This window comes from Triticum aestivum, chromosome 6B (assembly GCF_018294505.1).
Source record: "Triticum aestivum cultivar Chinese Spring chromosome 6B, IWGSC CS RefSeq v2.1, whole genome shotgun sequence".
NCBI classification, from domain to species: Eukaryota; Viridiplantae; Streptophyta; class Magnoliopsida; order Poales; family Poaceae; genus Triticum; species Triticum aestivum.
In genome coordinates, this window is record NC_057810.1 from 706,925,189 (window position 1) to 706,946,536 (window position 21,348).

A 21,348-nucleotide genomic window follows, 5' to 3' on the forward strand; every position below is an offset into this window, starting at 1 on the left:
ATGCTTTGCGTGGTTTTCTTCATCTATTGTGACGTACATTTGACTCGGTGGTGATTGATTGAATTTCTGTCCCATGTGATAGACAGATCGTAAGACAATCTACATTGTTCAGCCAGCAAAGAAAATCTTCCAACCACAACTGGTTTGCATTTCTTGTATGTATGTATGTATATATGTATGTATGTATGCTATTTGGTAGACAGCCTATCTAAATCTTACAAATAAAGCATCTTGGAGCCGTGATGGGCATAGCATACGACGAACCGTAAATCAAATGAACATGTGGTATATGCACTCTGTACATCCCTTTTCACTAGTATATATACGTGTAGTTACAACTTACAACCACAGTCCACAGGCTTCTGAGATATGACAATTCACGTATGTTTGGAGAGCTCTGATATGCATTTTAACTTTTTTATAATTGAGACTGCAAAAGACCATTGCTGTCAATGTCTAAGAACTTTCATGTCAGTGCCTTTTAGATGGGGAAGTGCCAATTCTGTTTGTACTCATGCAAATCTCTGAAGATGTGAACTTAATGTCATTTACTTCTTCAGGAGAATGTTTTGGCTGAGTCAAGGATGATGATCCCAGACTGCCATAAGCGTCTTGAAGCCACACTGGCAGAACTGGAAGCAACTCTGGTACCGTTTCTGAAACATTTGAGCTAAATTTGACATTATATATGTGTGATCTTGTCATGAGCTGTTCCAAGCTATTTGCAGGCCGAATTGAAGGAGTCAGGAGAGCAAGGTGTCGAGATAAGAGAGGCGGAGAGCGTGATCACAGAAGTTGAAACTGTATTCGAGCAATTCGAAGATCAACTCACTAGTCAAGAGCGCCGGTGTGTTGAAGTTTTAGCAAGCATCTTGATAAAATACTTGCCCTGACTTGTAAAATACTGATTGCATGAGATGTTTTAAACCGTTGTTGGTACCTTGGAAACTCATTCCATGAGATGCTTTCATGTCAGTTGGTATATCTATTTTGTTTGGTGTTTGGTTGCAATCTCATTATTACGCAGCTGAGAGCGGTTGACTCAGAAATTTGTCCCGGATGAATCAGATGGAGTTGTAACATGATATTTCAGTGGATACAGTAGACATGCCAATTCAGATTCTGTAAAATTTTCAGCTTGTTTGGACTATCTGGACCAGGGGAAGGTCTCACGAAAAATGGCATAAGCCGCAACAGGTGCAGGCCTGAGCTGTCAAATTCGAGATTTTACCTGTGCAGATCATAGAGTTTAATTAGCTATGTTGAACCTCGCAGTGCCGGAGCAGGTGTGCAGTGTTACTATCTAGTCAAGGAGAGGAGGATATTTGTAAGAAAGAAAACGGTGAGGAGGAGCTCAGTAATTCACACCATGACATTCTCGGCCTATCAACTGTGATGCGCGCTTTATCTGTAATCCTCATGGGTCATGGCATCCGTTTCACATACTCAATCGCTTTTCACCGACCGACAACGCTAGGAGACAATTACCATTTTTCTACGACTGACGAGGTTGGGAACTAATCACGCATCCCGATCTACAAAACTGTCCATCTATTTTTTCTGACCAACATTCTCCTCGAGGTTGGATATTCCACATCTGCTGAACATTTCAAGTTTGAAGACGATGTCTATCGACCATAGTTTTAAATAGCAGGTTATAGCTCCCCTATAGCCCGCTATAGCCTTTTCAGCGGGGTGCCGCTAAATGGTCGCCTTCATAAATAGGCCGTTATAGCCCGCTATAGCTGATTTGGAGGCCCGCTGCTATCTTTCATAGCCCGCTATTTAAAACATTGCTATCAACACAGCTTAACTGGAGGTGTTATGCGGGGTTAACCATTGGTTATAATTAACCAAATTGTCTTGCAAGGCCCCTAAAACCCGAAACTACAACATAGTCGATTCAAATCAGGTGTTTAAAGAATAGTACAGTATATCGTTATCATTTGGGAAATTGTACTTTGTAATTCTCTACAAAATTAATAAGTAAACTGTTTTCCTATCTTTAATTGCCTTTTTATGGTTGTATAGGTATATATGTTGGCAGACTTCATATTTATTTACAGCATTAGAAAACTCCTCCACTTAGTGCGTTTCCTCGGATGCCGCCCTTCCTCACCTGCTTGAATGGCATGAATATGTCCTTTGTCTTGTCGAGGAGGGAAAACGCCCAATGTGTGGTACAGGACCGTGACCCTTTTAAACCATTACATGACAGAGAAGTCCATTTGTGTCATGATCGATCCACGCTTTACCATAGTGCCCGGAGAAGCAGACCTACTTCTAGAAGATTAAATAGTGATCCACTGGAATCGGCCTTGGGTGACACCTCCCTAGTCATCGAGGCACATTACTATATTATATAAATTCTCAAGTTTACACTAGGCTTACCACGTCTATAACACAAGCTTAATTCAATAGTTGTACCATCATCCCTAGCACTACCGGAATAACTGTCTATGCCGACGGCATTTACTATGCCGACGGCTTTTTGTCGGGTCCGTCGGCATAGCCGGAGATATGCCTAAGGCCCGCAGAAAGCCGTCGGCATAAAAAAGCCGTCGGCATAGCTGGAGATATGCCTACGGCAGCCGTAGGCATAGAAAAGCCGTCGGCATATCTCTATATATGCCGATGGCAGCCGTAGGCATAGGACGACCGTCAGCATAGACATGGCCGTGGCGTCCCCGGGGTTGACGACGGGCTGACGCTGTCAAAGCTATGCCGACGGCCCAGACGGCGGCCGTCAGCATATATTATCTTTATTTTAATTTTTTTCTTTTTTTAGTTGAAATTTGATTAATTTAAATCTGACTTATCTAAACTTAAATATATACAAATTGTATATTGATTTGGGGTAGAATTTTCCATAGATTATGAATATCCAGTTTGTTTTTTTCTTTTGAGTATCTTAGAAATGTGACCTCATGTAATTTTGCAAATAGGTCCTTGTACTTTGTTAAAATCACAAGTAATTGATACTTGCGTCGATTTTGACAACTTTTATATGGTTTTTTATTGGAATCTTGAAAGGATTCTGTTGCTATACTATGTTTTCAAATTTGAACAAACTAAAACCATGGTTGCTTCAGATTTACAGAAAACACACTTTTGTTCTGACTTTTTTTTGTATATTTTTCATTCTTTGGCCAAACGAGACAAAAACTTATATCTACATATGGGTTGACCTACAGAAATTTAGAGCCGGAGGAATCTAGTGATGGGTTGGGCCCGGACCATGTTCGGGCATGCTCCTATGGGTTAACCTATCACAATCGGTGGAAGAGTCCATTAGTCAAAGGCTGTCCGGTGAAAGTCAAAGGCATAGATCTCTGGGTTAACGGGGCTAGGGGTGGTCGGTCGGGTCCCACCAAAATATCACACCATGTCCTCTTACATGTCTGAAAGTGTTGTGGCATGCAGAGACGTTCGTCGCATGGCTCCGAGGTATGGCCCCCTGATCACGGACGGCACTGCCGCCATCATTGGAGGGGGGAAACGTGCGTGTCGGGTCGAGCCGGAGGGAATCTAGTGGTGAGATGGGCCCAGACTATGTTTGGGAATGTTCCTATGGGCTAACCTATCACAACCAGGTGGAAAAGTCTATTGGTCAGAGGCCGTCCGATGAAAGTAAAAGGCGTAGATCTCCGGGTCAACGGAGCCAGGGTTAGGCCGGTCGGGGGCCTTGGGGGTGTCATGCAATGTCCTAGCATGTGTCATGCAAAAGTCCCCTTTGAGTGCATGAGAAGTTTCGAGGTCAACGAAGCAATGGGCAGCGCATTTCATTCACAAACCAGACATGTTCTCTCTCGATAGCTAGATACTAACTCGGAGATGCTGCAGTTTACAAGCAGCCTCCGGTCAGGCTTCTGCGAAACACGCTCAAACAATTACCACACCCTACAAGGGGCATATGAAGACACTGTGCCACGTCCCGAGGATTTCCGGCATCGTATGATTTCCATGGATTTTTACGGCTTGATCTGGCATGCCGCCGAGGTACATTCGCTCCCTGGTGGTGAGGCTCCTCCTTCTTTGGTTGCACTAGGTCTACGCATACTGCAAAGACATCGTATATGATTTTACAAACCACTTTTGGACATCATTTCAGGTGGCCGTCATGCAGATCTGCAATTTCCTGCATTGAAACCCTACAGATGCAGTAAATGTCTCAAATATTCCAGGCAGGCCCGAAAAATGCCATGTCCTGGCACGTGTCATGAAATGGCCCCCTTTGAGATCATGAGAATTTTTGAGGTCAACGGAGAAAGGGGCAGCACAGTTCCTTCACAAACCGAAACACTCTCTTTCTATATAGCAAGAGACTAACTCGAAGATGGTGCAGTCTGCAAGTGGCCGCCGGTCAGACTTCTGCGAAACACGCTCAAATTTTTACCACACCTTACAAGGGCCATATGATGACACCGTGCAGGTCCCTAGGATTTCCGGCATCGTATGATTTTCTGTGGATTTTTACGGCAAGATCCGACATGTCGTCGAGGTACATTCGCCCCTCCCAGTGCTGGGGTTGCTCCTCCTTTGGTTGCACTAGGGAGAGCATACTGCAAAGACATCATATATGATTTTACAAACCACTTATTGACATCATTTCAGGTGGCCGCCGTGCAGATCTGCAATTTCCCACATTCAAGCCCTACAGATGCAGTAAATGTCTCAAATATTCCAGGCGGTCCCAAAAAATGCCATGTCCGGGAACGTGTCATGAAATGCCCCCCTCTGAGAGCACGAGAAGTTTCAAGGTCAATGGAGCAACGGGCAACACACTTCCTTCATAAACCGGACACGTTCCCTCTCGATAGCCAGATACTAATAACTCGAAGATGGTGCAGTTTACAAGTGGCTGGATCCGGCATGCCGCCGTGATCCTCCTCTCCCCTCACAGATCATCGGCAGCCAGATACTACCTCGGAGATGGTGCAGCTTACAAGCGACCTCCAGTCAGGCTTCTGCAAAATGCGCTAAAACTTTCACCCCACCCTACAAGGGCCGTATGATGACACCGTGCCAGGTCCCGTGGCAATACACAACTCCGGAGTGTGGCCCCCCTCACGGACGGCGATGACACTGAAGTAATGTTTTGCAGTTTTGGTGTTGCATGAATATTCTTGAACACCCAGACCGTGATCAATTCAGTGTCATCCCGCATGCAGCTTCAGAGTGTGACCCCCATCACGGACGGCACTGCCGCCAGCACTTGGAGGGGGGAAACAACCACGCCGGGATGTTTAAATAGGCAATATGCAGCTCCGAAGTGTGCCCCCCTCACGGATGGCGATGACACTGTAGTAATGTTCAGCGGTCTTCGACGGCTAGCAATGCCACCAGAACTTGCGTTGGATCCTCTTACATGTCTGAATGTGTGGTGGTAGGTGTGACCACCTGGCATGCGACTCCGAAGTGTGCCCCCCTCACGGAAGAGGTCCACAACATGTATATCTTGTGGAACATCGTACTCGTCGTGCATCACCCACCCATCGCGGAGGAATGTCTATGATGTTGACCATCACACGTGTTCATCTTCGGCCTCACAACCCCCTCCGAGATGCATGTGTAGTAGCTGTGCGGACGACGACGACGAACGCCGGTTCTTCCTTGACCTCCACGACGCGAGCCGACAGTTAATTTGAGTTTCATGTTTCAAAAGCCGAACGAAACGTGTGGGCTCCGCTCGACACCATGCTGTGTCCCAAAAGCCAGACGAAACATGCACGTGATGCTTTCAAAACCCAACCCATCCATATATTACTAGATCGAGATCGCGCCTTGGCACGAGGGTGCCGGTCCCAATGTTTTTGTCAATCAAGTAATGATAAGTCAGTAGTAATTCAGGTTTAGCATATGCATTCATAATGATGCTCAATACAGCAATATAGTGAAGAAGAAACATTCAATTATGATAGGAGCAAGACATAATGATGCTCAATATCTGCCTGAGATTATAAGGGAGAATAATTCCAGAGCGTTCATAAGACCACAAAAATTAGCCGCTCAACAGGAAGTTCAAAACCAAAAGCGCAGCCACTTGACAGGAAGTTAGATCAGCACTGTTCGACTGCAGAGCTAGATCGTGCCCATCGAGACAGTGCGGCACGCTTGGCTACGGCTCGAATCCGTCGAAGATCAAGTCTCCGCGGATGTCGGCCGTATAGTTCAAACTTCCAAATCTGACCTGATGGCCAGGGGCGTAGCTTTCGATCTGCTCCAGATGGCCAAGCGAATTGGCCCGCAGTGCAAAGCCGCCGAACACGAAGATCTGTCCGGGGAGAAAAGTCTCACCTTGGACCGCGTCGTTGTTGATGATCGAAGGAGCCATCGGGCCTATCGGTGACGACATAGAGGAACTCTCAATGAAAGCACCAATGTCGGTGTCAAAACCGGCGGATCTCGGGTAGGGGGTCCCGAACTGTGCGTCTAGGCGGATGGTAACAGGAGACAAGGGATACAATGTTTTTACGCAGGTTCGGGACCTCTCGATGGAGGTAATACCCTACTTCTGCTTGATTAATATTGATGATATGGGTAGTACAAGAGTAGATCTACCACGAGATCAAGGAGGCTAAACCCTAGAAGCTAGCCTATGGTATGATTGTTGTTGTGTCCTACGGACTAAAAACCCTCCGGTTTATATAGACACCGGATAGGTTAGGGTTACACAGAGTCGGCTACAATGGTAGGAGATCTACATATCCGTATCGCCAAGCTTGCCTTCCACGCCAAGGAAAGTCCCATCCGGACACGGGACGAAGTCTTCAATCTTGTATCTTCATAGTCTTGGAGTCCGGCCATAACGATAGTCCGGCTATCCGGACACCCCCTAGTCCGGGACTCGCTCACCTGTGTACAATGAAAACTATAAGGCTCTTATAGTATGGAAGTTTAATTAGTGGAGGGTAACCTTAGAAACATCACACAAAGGGCCCAGTTCCCTTCTACTATCGGATCAAACAAATTGATATACCAAATAACAGATTTCAAAATGGCACACAAATTCATGACTCCTAAAGGCAAAAGGATACAGGGAGAAGCGGCAAAATATGGTAAGGGTGGACTAATCCATGGTCACATCTTCAGTGACCCACTATATGCTCCGGTTCATCGAAATCACACTTGATCATTGTGAAGGATTCTGCATTCACACACACCTAAGATGAACCGGAGTAGGCCTATATGTGCTCCATTCAAATGCTTCAAGGGCTCCAATGTTGAACATATCAAGATGAAAAGTCACAAATCAAATCAACTCACCCACATCACCATATAAAAAACAAACAAATATTTTTCCCCAAGAACACAAACCTACAGCAGCAGCACAAAATGCCTCCTGGAACTCTAATTTGGCATTGACCTGGACTGCAAGCTATGAGGAGGGATGGTCGGAGATCACGTCCGCTGCTGCACGACGGCGTCGACCTGCAAGGAAAGGCAAGACCATGAGAGAGAGAGAGAGAGAAAGAGAGAGAGAGAGGGGGGGGGGGAAGAGATGAACCTGCAGCCTACGCCGGGCACTCCTCGATGGAGTCCAGTTGGCTCCTCGTGTCACTGCCACCTTATGCACCAAGTGCATGTCAGTCGGTGGAACCTGTCTCACGTAAGTGTACGTGTAAGGTCGGTCCGGGCCGCTTCATCCCACAATACCGTCGAAACAAGATTGGACTAGTAACGGTAAGCATATTGAACAAAATCAACACCCACAACTACTTTGTGTTCTACTCGTGCAAAGAATCTACGCAATAGACCTAGCTCATGATGCCACTGTTGGGGAACGTAGCAGAAATTCAAAATTTTCCTACGTGTCTCCAAGATCTATCTATGGAGAAACTAGCAACGAGGGGAAGAGCGTGCATCTACATACCCTTGTAGATCGCTAAGCGGAAGCGTTCAAGTGAACGGGGTTGATGGAGTCGTACTCGTCGTGATTCAAATCACCGATGATCCTAGCACCGAACGGACGGCACCTCCGCGTTCAACACACATACAGCCCGGGGACGTCTCCTCCTTCTTGATCCAGCAAGGGGAGAGGAGAAGTTGAGGGAGAACTCCGACAGCACGACGGCGTGGTGGTGATGGAGCTCGTGGTTCTCCAGCAGAGCTTCGCTAAGCACTACGGAGGAGGAGGAAGTGTTGGAGGAGGGAGGGGCTGCGCCAGAGGAAGGGTGCGGCTGCCCTCTCTCTCCCTCACTATATATAGGGGTAAGGGGGTGGAGGAGGCGCCCTAGGGTTCCCTAGGGGAGGGGCGGCGGCCACAGGGGAAACCCTAGATGGGTTTGGGCGCCCCCACCCCTAGGAAACTTGCCCCCCAAGCGGGGAAGGGGGGCTGCCCTAGGGGAGGCGCCCCCACCTCTCCTGGTTACGTGAGAGGGGCTGGGAGGGGCGCACCACCCCTTAGTGGGCTGGTTTGCCCCTTCCCCTTTGGCCCATGAGGCCCTCCAACACTTGCCGGGGCTCCCGAAACACCTTTCGGTCATGCTGGCCATAGCCTGGTACCCCCGGAACACTTCCGGACTCCAATACCCTTCGTCCAATATATCGATATTCACCGCCGGACCATTCCGGAACTCCTCGTGATGTCCGGGATCACATCCGGGACTCCGAACAACCTTCGGTAACCACATACTATTTCCCATAACAACTCTAGCGTCACCGAACCTTAAGTGTGTAGACCCTACGGGTTCGGGAACCATGCAGACATGACCAAGACGTTCTCCGGTCAATAACCAACAGCGGGATCTGGATACCCATGTTGGCTCCCACATGTTCCACGATGATCTCATCGGATGAACCACGATGTCGAGGATTCAATCAATCCCGTATACAATTCCCTTTGTCTAGCGGTATTGTACTTGCCCGAGATTCGATCGTCGGTATCCCGATACCTTGTTCAATCTCGTTACTGGCAAGTCTCTTTACTCGTTCCGTAACACATCATCCCGTGATCAACCCCTTGGTCACATTGTGCACATTATGATGATGTCCTACCGAGTGGGCCCAGAGATACCTCTCCGTTTACACGGAGTGACAAATCCCAGTCTTGATTCGTGCCAACCCAACAGACACTTTCGGAGATACCTGTAGTGCACCTTTATAGCCACCCAGTTACGTTGTGACGTTTGGTACACCCAAAGCATTCCTACGGTATCCGGGAGTTGCACAATCTCATGGTCTAAGGAAATGATACTTGACATTAGAAAAGCTTTATCATACGAACTACGATCTTTGTGCTAGGCTTAGGATTGGGTCTTGTCCATCACATCATTCTCCAAATGATGTGATCCCGTTATCAATGACATCCAATGTCCATGGTCAGGAAAATGTAACCATCTGTTGATCAACGAGCTAGTCAACTAGAGGCTTACTAGGGACATGGTGTTGTCTATGTATCCACACATGTATTGCGGTTTCCGGTCAATACAATTATAGCATGAATAATAAACGATTATCATGAACAAGGAAATATAATAATAACTAATTTATTATTGCCTCTAGGGCATATTTCCAACAGCGCGGCGCACCTGAGGTGAGGTGAGCGCTGCAGATCCGTCTCGCTAGCTGCCGTCGACCCTCTCCTCCAGGGAGAGCAGCGATTCATCTCCTCCCGACGATGTGACAGCTTGACGGGGGCACGGCGGCAGGCGAGGGACAAGACCTGGTCGCCGAAGGGGCGCCGGCGGTTCCTGCGCTCCTCCCGCTCCTCCCGTCGATGGGGATGCTCCAGGTCCGTCGGTCCGCTCTCCTCCTGATGAAGGCAACGGTGAGCTCGCCTCCGTTCATGGCCGTGAGAGGATAGCACAAGGGAGGGCAGGCCGCAATCCTGTGAAGGAGGAGGGAGGCGGAGAGGAGCGGCGGCTGCGTGAAGAGAAGGAGGAGCGATGGAGAGATGCGAGGGAGAGAGAGAAGGGAGACGCGGCGACAGAAACCTAGTCGTCCCGTCGATTGGGGATGAGGCCACGAATCGGTAGAAGCCACGAGGCGGGAGGCTATGCGAAATCCCAATATTGCCCTCGGCGGGGCATGGGAATTTCGGCGGTGGCACGAGATTTTTACCTCTGCAGAGCGCCGACGGGCCACACGGGACGCGCCCCAGCCACAGCAAATGACACGCGAGGCCCACCATCGAGAGACCCCACACATCAGCGATACACGGTCAAAAACACGGAGTGAGAAAAAATCATGGGGAACGGTAACTATTCATTGCTACAGTATCTCGTTCCGATCCGGCGGCTGAGATCAATCGGTAGCGCGATCGGACGGACGGAAACACATCAAGCGAACTCATCGGACGGCCCACGATCGCTGAGCTCTGAGGAGGCGCGGGAAGCACTCGATCCCTTATTTCTCGATTTCCTTTTGTTTTCACCGGGAAAAAAACATCCCACGAATGAAGTCAGAATTAGAAAAAAAGAAAATAGTCAAGAGAGAGACCCACACACTCAATTTCAGTTTCACTTATTCTCATTGGTGGATCCATTTGTGCCACGGATCGATGACTTGGCTCACATCCTACCGTCCATTTGTGCCCAGAAATCCCACAATCCCACATCCATCCATCCATCCGACCCACTGACGGCACGAACACACACACTTTCTCGCTCGAACCCACCCAAACCCTCGTCCCCTCCCCCTCCCCCCCTCGAACCCCCCTCTCCCTCGCCGCCGCCGCCACCCACGCCGCCCGGTTCCGGCGAGCTCCGGCCGTGCGCAGCACGCCGGCAAGATCCCCTTGGTCCGCGTCTGCCTTACCTCCGTGCAGATCCGCGGCTCCCCCACTTGCTAGGGTTTTGCATCCCATTTTGTTTTGTTCGCCGGGATCCGCCACGGCAGGCCATGGCGAGGCCAGAGGTGACCGGATCCAGCACTGGTAAGCCCTCCCCCTCCTTCGCCCACCATCTCCTCCTCAACTCACCTCACCTCACCTCATCTTCTCTTCCTTCTCTGCAGGTCGCCATGGGCGTGCCGGCGACGACGGCAGGAGGGGCGCACCTCCGTGGGGCGGGACGCCGCCATGGAGATGGATTCCCTTGTCCCCCACCACGCAGCGGCCCCATGGAGCCTCCTAGCGCCCCAAACCCTAGCGGAGAGAGAGGAGCTGCTCCTAGTACAGCACGCCATGGAAGGTTTTTTTGGGGTCTTTTTTGTTGTTGTTTCTCTTCCCGATCTAAACATGTGGAAGGCCCTTTTCCTCACCATGACTTACTCATCTCCCCTTCCTCTATTTTGTGCAGGTTGCTCTAATGGCGAAGCTTCTGCTGCAGGACGCCCTCCAACCCTCCCCTGCATCCACCTCCTACCCCCATACATGGTGAGCTACAACCTCTCTTTCTAGCCCTTGAAAATCTGATCTGAAGTGGACATCAATTGCAATTGTCATGGACACTACATAACAGCAAGTATTGGTTCAGTTTTTATGTGAAATTCGATTGTCATCGTGCTTTTCGATGCTTGCTTCAGAAAAAAAAATCATGGATAGATAGAAGATGGAAACAGTGAGCTTCCTTTCAAGTTAGTAATACTAAAAATCATTTGGCTCATCAATTTTTCATGTCTTGTGTTAAATCTGCTCCATTGCAATCTGGCTATGTATGGATGGTTTGGTACAGTTTGCCATGGATGAGTATACGTAGTTACGGTTTTAGTTCTTCTTGTGTTGCTGCACTTAGTCTAGGGATACAACAACATTAGTTAGGTCCATGGATGGATGGATCAACACATACAGCTAGCAGTGCTAGCAACAACAAAAAAATAACCTTGTGATTGATTCTGTTGACGCTAGCATGCTCTGTTAGTTTTGCAGCCCAACCATGGACTACGTACTAGGCTAGCTCAAGCACACACACATGCAGCTTGATTTATTTCTGTAGATACTAGCAGCAGCACTTGTGTCTCCTATATTGCTTGCTTAATTTCTGTACTAGATCAACGACTTGAGCACTTAGTTTTTTGTTAGATTCGGAGCAGCAGGCATCCTCCGTGTGCGATGACGACAACCTGGTCATCCACCGCCACGACGACGCCCCGCACATGGTCCAACTCGACTACAACATCCTCCACCGCGTGACGGCGACGTGGTCGTGTGCGGCATCGACTACAACCTCCTCTCCTGTGAATCCGTCTCCTACCTCTAGCTCCCTCTCTTGTGCTGCTATATTAGTACCTTGCTCTGTTTCATGCGCATGGGTGATTTTGTTTGTGCTTTCCATGCCTGTGTCATGGAAAAGATCATTCCTATTTATTTGTGCTCTGTTTTCTTTATTATCACGATTTGCAAAATTAGTAGTGGGAAGTAAACTTTGGTTAACTTGTTGATTGAACCAATGGAACTACTGTTATATTTGATTTGTCGCTCAACTAGTGCGGCAATGATGGAATCGAATGATTGCATGACCCTACTGTTGGTCTATCATTGCAATTATCTTGGTCTTATAGATGTTATTCTTCCTGTCATATAGCACATGCTAGTTTCTTTATTGGCTGGCTGCTGGTTCTGTTTGTTCATATGCATAAGTGCTACTGATTCTTTGTTATCTTATAAAGGATATAGTCCTTCATTTGTATATAGTTGTCACTCTCTTATTGATCAACATACACTGATTCATCTCTTCACTGCAATTACTTTGTGTAGTTCATGATTTGCTCCTGTAGTGGTATAAAATTATAGTTTCTCTTTCAAGCTGGTTTTTGTGTTTGATATATACTAGTATTTATCCAAATACCTTGTATTGGTATTTCTTGTATGGTTTAGTACATCATCTACTGGTGGTTTATTTATATGGTTTAGTCCTGATGGTTGAGGGACCCCCTAATCATGGAGTTAGTGCTAATTTGAGTTGATCTTTGGGTTTGGCTTTGATCTATACTTTGCTGGCTTTACTTCTGTATTGGGTTATTCCTTACTGCCAATTGAACCTGTTCCTTTTGGCCTTACTGGTTGCTGTTCCATTGGCTCCATTTACGTAGTGCTGGCTCTCTTCTACTGTTTCTTTGATCAACTTAATCTGTTGGGGTTTGACTAATGTTTCCAAACTCCTAAGTGCTGGCTCCTACAGCAAAGGCATTTCCCTATGGGGAATGCTACATTTTAACCTTAATCAAGTTTTTCCTATTTGTTGTTTCTTGTTTTGCAGGTTGATGAACTGGAAGAAAGAAGCAGAAGATGAAGTAGATAGTTTAGTATAGGTTTAGTTTAGGACTTATCCTTTCTTCTTTTATTTTCTTTTCCTGAGTGTAATTCCTGAATGCTTGTAGTTGACATTCATATTAATAAAGTCTATTGTTTATTATTCAGACCAAATAATTGCAATACTTCATTTATTATGAATATAGTTTCTTTTATTCAGTTTTTGCAATATCACTTGTATTCTTTTTTCATGAATATATGTTTGCATCTATGCCTACAGCAAAGCCGTCGGCATAAATGCCATGTGGTAGCTCCTGGCCGAGGACTATGCCTACGGCAAAGCTGTCAGCATAGATCATCTATGCCTACGGCTTTGTTGTAGGCATAGTACTCGGCGAGGAGCAACCATGAGCTGCCATGTGGCAAAACTATGCCGACGGCAAAGCTGTAGGCATAGTTTTGCCATGTGGCAGCTCCTGGTTGGTTGTACTTAGCGACGGCGCCGTCAGTTGCCGTCTTGTCCTTTTTTTTCCGACGGTGAAACTATGCCGACGGCTGTACGGAAGCCGACGGCATACACAGCTATGCCGACGGCTTTAGTATGCTGACGGCCTGACAGACTACGCTGACGTATTCTATGCGGACGGGGGTATGCCGACGGCAGCCGTAGGCATAGGCCTATGCCGACGGCCTTGGGCCGTAGGCATAGCCCCTAATTTCGGTAGTGTAGCTCGTCTCCCCTCTAAGTCTAGGAACATGTTTTTAGACAGTTGCTCTTCCTTACCCTCCCACCCTAAAATCCAGAATCCTAACTCATCGACAATAGTAAGCTATTTGTACTGGGGAGGAAGCGAATAATCTAAAAACGAGAATGAGACTCAAATCTAATATACTAAGTTGTTCGTATTACATCAAGCATTTGAAAGAGAGAACAATCAGACCAGAGGTGATCTATATATCGTAAACATATATTTCTTGCAATGCAACATAGATCCTTATATTTCTTATTCTCATAGTAAATTGAGCATTCCATCTTAATTTAGAACGCGATCAACCTACAGATGTCGGGAAGAACCATCTTGGCAGGGTCTATATATCTTGCTAAAGCGTTCCATCATCCATGCCAACAAAAGTGGGGTCTTGGCGGCGTCATGGAACTCCCTACCATAGAGCTCCTTGGTTGGTTGCATCCATGCTGACCGTACCACCCAACATGACATCAACATACCTGACATTGTCTCCGCCAAAGAAAGGCTTACCTCTGCAGCATTCCGTCAGTGACCGTTCTTGTGTATATCCTCCGATGTGAAAGTCTGCTCCCTTCCTTCGTCTTTCTTCTTGTCTGTCTTCCTCGCGAATATCTTCCACCATGGTGCAACTAGCTGCAAGGTCGCATACATATACATACATTTTTTTTCTATTACACAAAACTTTGAGCTCTGATTTTGTTTGTTTGTTTGTTGAGGGATCCTCGAATGTTATTTGCGGATGAAATTTTGCAAAAAGCTAAAACTTTTGATCATGTTTGATGTCCCAAAATTTCAGTTTTTTATTTTGTTTTATATCTTTTGTGAATTTACTGTTCATGAAGGGTGTAGGTACACCCGGGAGTAGAAAATCCACTCCAAGATGGTGAGCGCTAGAAGATGATGGCGCATACAAAAATATTCGAGAGGGAAAAACCGTGCACGTGGCGGGGTTATCCGGTGCATTGGATGTTCGAAAATCAAATTAACAATATTAAAAAACTGAAAATAATTTAGCATCTACACATGATATATTTCAACCATGCCACAAAAACAAAAAGTAAATTTGAACCACAGCTTGAGAAACAAAAAGAACATAATTAACACTAATTGTGTTAATAGATAAAATTTATGGCCCAATATAAAATGAGTCATATTCACACACAAAATGGACTTTTTTGTTTCTAGAGTTGTACTGAAATTTTGTGACATGTTTTGCGTGTGTGTAAACTTATCTTCACATTTTGAACACATGTGGAGTGTGCTCCGGTAAGCTGTAGCACCAAACATCATGTCAGACGCTAGAATTAGAGAAGCCTTTTTTTTACGAGACCCTCAACACAATATTGCTCGTAGCGTGGTTAATAAAAAACTGTAAAAAATAGTCGGCCCTGCGTTGGTTGGGGCTAGAACCCCAGTATTGAGCCCTCGTCCCATGCATTCTGACCACTACAATACGAAGTGCTTTTGGTTTATGGCAGATCACAGAATGTATATATTCTAAGCATGAATGAAAGTTGAGCTTTGGGACTGCATTAAACACGGATAGTTACGTGTGTGTGTACGTTATTCTCCTAACATCGATCATGTGCGACTAATATCTTGATGGAAATTTGAAACTATGCAAATACCAATATTGATACTTGTTTCTATAAACGTTGATCTACGCTTCTCTTCATCGGTGACCGTTACTATTCTGGTGCGCCGATTTTGTGGGCCTTAGCACGATGACTTTTCGACTGTCTACTACAACAAGATTTTCCGACTCACGTAAGGGAGGGGTGATGATGGCAGTGCGCCTTCGGCTCACTCCAGTGCTTGTAGTCGTCGCTAGGTGGTTCACGGGCCTGGATGAAATTTTTGTTACTTCTGGATTCTTTGTACCGCCATGACTATTGATGAATAGATCAGAAGTTTTCCCCGCAAAAAAATCTTGGTTGAGCATGTACGAGCAAAAGATCATGCGTCTGTGTGCTTAGATAGAGAGACTAAGGCAAAGATAAAAGAGTCTATGTGTGTGTGCGCGCACGTGCGCGTGTGTTTGTGTTTGTGTGTGTGTGTGGGGGGGGGGGGGGGGGGGGGATCTAGCGAAGTCTATGTTGTATGATAGAGGGAGGGATATACCTAGAAGGTGAGTGTGTGAGATAGGCATGCGGAGAGGGAGAGAGGTGTGTCTTACAGAGAGACAGAAATTTTTGTGCATGTGAGTGAGAAAGACCTATGAATGAAGAGAACTACAGGGGAATGTCCTAAAAGAGAGTGATACGGAGAGGGATCCAGAAAGATGGGGAGGTGTGTCTGTGTGTGTATGAGAGAGAGAGAGAGAGAGAGAAATAGAGTGACTTAGATAGTGTGTGTATGTGTGAGAGGGGAGACATAGAATAGAGCGGCGGAAACGTGTGTGTGTGTCTTTGAAGAGAAGCATATGGAGATAGAAACAGACCTGAAGAGAGCAAGAGAGGGACCAAGATGGATAGTGTGTGCAAGATAGATAGAGTGGAGGGCTTGATTTGGGAGAGAAAAATAGAAAAATGTGTGTGTGTGTGTGTGTGTGTAAAAGACATATGTACAGTACTGTGTCCTTGTGAGGGAAATAAAGAGAGGGGTTTGTGTATGTAAGAGGCATGGGAGAGGGAATGAGAGTGGGCGTGTATGAGAGAAGTCAAGAGTGTGAGAGTGAAATAGATCTGTCGAAAAGAGAGAACGGTTTGTGTGTGTGTGTGGGGGGGGGGGGGGGGGGGCTAGAGAGATAGAGATGGCATATATGTTTGTGTGGGGATAAACCTAGATAAATAAGGGGAGAGAAAGGGGTGTGTGTGAATTTGATACAGTAGATAGATAGATAGAGAGAGAGAGAGTGAGAATGAGAGAGAGAGACCAATGGAGATATAGAAGGAGAGAGGGTGGGATCAAAGGCATGTGTGTGTGCGAGAGAGAGAGAGAGAGAGAGAGAGAGAGAGAGAGAGAGAGAGAGAGAGAGAGGCATGTCTAGCAGGATAGGTGTGGGTGGGGGAGATGGAGAGGTACACAAAGAGTGTTAGTGTGCGTGCTAATTTGGCGAGAGGTCGAGCGTGTTGATACCTTCTGAGATCCGGTTTGGATATTAGAAGATTCACATGCATTTTTTCCAAGGACTGACCCTAAGTTATTGAACCCATGAGGGGATGTGCACTATGACAAAGGCTCTCATGAATTAAATTTCAGTTTAATAGTTGGACCTTTAACAACCTTATGGGTGTAAACACTAATATTAAAAATAGGCATGGGTATGAGGTCGTACTCTCACAACCTTATATTTGTGCTCAGAATGTTATGATATTAAACAGTGCTCTAGAAAACAACCGTTGTTATGTGCTTGCGATGCGAGGATGTGGGGGATGTGTCCAAAATACGTCCTAGCTGATGCTTGACTTGTATCAAGAGTCAGTTATCCAACAGATGACCCTTACCATCGCGAGAGGTTACATCGGTTATTAAGAAATAAGAATAAACATTCACACAAAGCATTGGGTGTTTAATGACTACACCTCATTCGCCCCGAACTAATAGCTTTGTGCTACAGTATTAACCCCTTCTCACACTGTTGTTTGGGATAATGTTCCACGTCATCCTCCTCTTTACCTTCTCCTGATCGATCTATGGGATCCAAGATACCTGTAGGGCCTTAGAACGAGAACAAGATAAGAGAGAACTCTGCAGCAATCATACACACATATTCTTGAAATTTCTCTTGTGATCAAACAATCCTTCAAACAATCTTTGCCACTTTTACAATGATTTCTTACTAGATTTCATCAACCGATTTCTTTTGCTCTTCGTTGGGTTCGACACTCTTACTCATCAAAAATATTACGATAGTGAAGGAAATATGCCCTAGAGGCAATAATAAAGTTATTATTTATTTCCTTATTTCATGATAAATGTTTATTATTCATGCTAGAATTGTATTAACCGGAAACATAATACATGTGTGAATACATAGACAAACATAGTGTCACTAGTATGCCTCTACTTGACTAGCTCGTTTATCAGAGATGGTTATGTTTCCTAGCCATGGACAAAAGAGTTGTCATTTGATTAACGGGGTCACATCATTAGGAGAATGATGTGATTGACTTGACCCATTCCGTTAGCCTAGCACTTGATCGTTTAGTATGTTGCTATTGCTTTCTTCATGACTTATACATGTTCCTGTAACTATGAGAATTGTGTAACTCCCGTTTACCGGAGGAACACTTTGGGTACTACCAAACGTCACAACGTAACTGGGTGATTATAAAGGAGTACTACAGGTGTCTCCAAAGGTACATGTTGAGTTAGCATAATTTAAGATTAGGTTTTGTCACTCCGATTGTCGGAGAGGTATCTCTAGGCCCTCTCGGTGATGCTCATCACCTAAGCCTTGCAAGCATGTAACTAATGAGTTAGTTATGAGATGAAGTATTACAGAACGAGTAAAGAGACTTGTCGGTAACGAGATTGAACTAGGTATTGGATACCGACGATCGAATCTCGGACAAGTAACATACCAATGACAAAGGGAACAACATATGTTGTTATGCGGTTTGACCGATAAAGATCTTCGTAGAATATGTAGGAACCAATATGGGCATCCAGGTCCCGCTATTGGTTATTGACCAGAGATGTGTCTCAGTCATGTCTACATCGTTCTCGAACCGTAGGGTCCGCACGCTTAAGGTTTCGATGACAGTTATATTATGAGTTTATGTATTTTGATGTACCGAAGGTTGTTCGGAGTCCCGGATATGATTACGGACATGACGAGGAGTCTCGAAATGGTCGAGACATAAAGATTGATATATTGGACGGATATATTTGGACACCGGAAAGGTTCCGGGGAAGTTTGGAGCCCCGGGAGGTTACCGGAACCCCCCGGGAGGTATATGGGCCTTATTGGGCCCATGTAGGAGGAAGAGAGAAGGAGAAAGGGAAGGGGGCGCGCCCCCCCAAGCCCAATCCGAATTGGGGAGGGGGGCCGGCCCCCCCTTTCCTTTCTCCTTCCCCCTCTTCCTATTACTACTACTAGTACTACTTCCTAATACTAGTACTCTTTCCTTCCCCCTCCAAATAAGATAAGGAAAAGAGAGGGAAACCTACTTGCAGTAGGTTTCCCCCTCCTCATGGCGCGCCCCCCCTAGGGCCGGACACCTCCTCCCTCCCTCCTTTATATACGGGGGTAAGGGGGCACCCTAGAACACACAAGTTGATCATTGATCGTTCCTTAGCCGTGTGCGGTGCCCCCCCCCCTCCACGATATTACACCTCTGTCATATTGTAGCGGTGCTTAGGCGAAGCCCTGCAACAGGAGAACATCAAGATCGTCACCACGCCGTCGTGCTGACGGAACTCCCCCTTGGCGCTTCTGCTGGATCGAAGATCGAGGGTGCGTCATTGAGCTGTACGCGTGCCAAGAACTCGGAGGTGCCGGAGTAACGGTACTTAGATCGGTTGAACCGGAGGACGTACGACTACTTCCTCTATGTTGCGTCAACGCTTCCTCTTCGGTCTACAAGGGTACGTAGACAACACTCTCCCCTCGTTGATATATCATCACCATGATCTTGCGTGTGCGTAGGAAAAATTTGAAATTACTACGTTCCCCAACAGTGGCATCCGAGCCTAGGTTTTATGCGTTGATGTTATATGCACGAGTAGAACACAAGTGAGTTGTGGACGATATAAGTCATACTGCCTACCAGCATGTCATACTTTGGTTCAGCGGTATTGTGAGATGAAGCGGCCCGGACCGACATTACGCGTACGCTTACGCGAGACTGGTTTCACCGTTACGAGCACTCGTGCTTAAAGGTGGCTGGCGGGTGTCTGTCTCTCTCACTTTAGTTGAACCGAGTGTGGCTACGCCCGGTCCTTGTGAAGGTTAAAACGGAGTCTATTTGACAAACTATCGTTGTGGTTTTGATGCGTAGGTGAGATTGGTTCTTGCTTAAGCCCGTAGCAGCCACGTAAAATTTGCATCAACAAAGTAGAGGATGTCTAACTTGTTTTTGCAGGGCATGTTGTGATGTGATATGGCCAAGACATGATGCTATATTTTATTGTATGAGATGATCATGTTTTGTAACCGAAGTTATCGGCAACTGGCAGGAGCCATATGGTTGTCGCTTTATTGTATGAAATGCAAACGCCCTGTAATTGCTTTACTTTATCACTAAGCGGTAGCGATAGTCGTAGAAGCAATAGATGGCGTAACGACAACGATGCTACGATGGAGATCAAGGTGTCGCGCCGGTGACGATGGTGATCATGACGGTGCTTCGAAAATGGAGATCACAAGCACAAGATGATGATGGCCATATCATATCATTTATATTGATTGCATGTGATGTTTATCCTTTATGCATCTTATCTTGCTTTGATTGACGGTAGCATTTTAAGATGATCTCTCACTAATTATCAAGAAGTGTTCTCCCTGAGTATGCACCGTTGCGAAAGTTCTTCGTGCTGAGACACCACGTGATGATCGGGTGTGATAGGCTCTACGTTCAAATACAACGGGTGCAAAACAGTTGCACACGCGGAATACTCAGGTTATACTTGACGAGCCTAGCATATACAGATATGGCCTCGGAACACGGAGACCGAAAGGTCGAGCGTGAATCATATAGTAGATATGATCAACATAGCGATGTTCACCATTGAAACTACTCCATCTCACGTGATGATCGGACATGGTTTAGTTGATTTGGATCACGTGATCACTTAGATGACTAGAGAGATGTCTGTCTAAGTGGGAGTTCTTAAGTAATATGATTAATTGAACTTAAATTTATCATGAACTTAGTCCTGGTAGTATTTTGCAAATTATGTTGTAGATCAATAGCTCGCGTTGTTGCTTTCATATGTTTATTTTGATATGTTCCTAGAGAAAACTGTGTTGAAAAATGTTAGTAGCAATGTCGCGGATTTGATCCGTGATCTGAGGTTAATCCTCATTGCTGCACAGAAGAATTATGTCCTTGATGCACCGCTAGGTGACAGACCTATTGCAAGAGCAGATGTAGACGTTATGAACGTTTGGCTAGCTCAATATGATGACTACTTGATAGTTTAGTGCACCATGATTAACGGCTTAGAATCGGGACTTCAAAGACGTTTTGAACGTCATGGACCATATGAGATGTTCCAGGAATTGAAGTTAATATTTCAAGCAAATACCCGAGTTGAGAGATATGAAGTCTTCAACAAGTTCTATAGCTAAAAGATGGAGGAGAATCGCTCAACTAGTGAGCAAGTGCTCAGATTGTCTGGGTACTACAATCGCTTGAATCAAGTGGGAGTTAATCTTCCAGATAAGATAGTGATTGACAGAGTTCTCTAGTCACCATCACCAAGTTAGTAGAACTTCGTGATGAACTATAGTATGCAAGGGATGACGAAAATGATTCCCGAGCTCTTCGTGATGTTGAAATCGACGAAGGTAGAAATCAA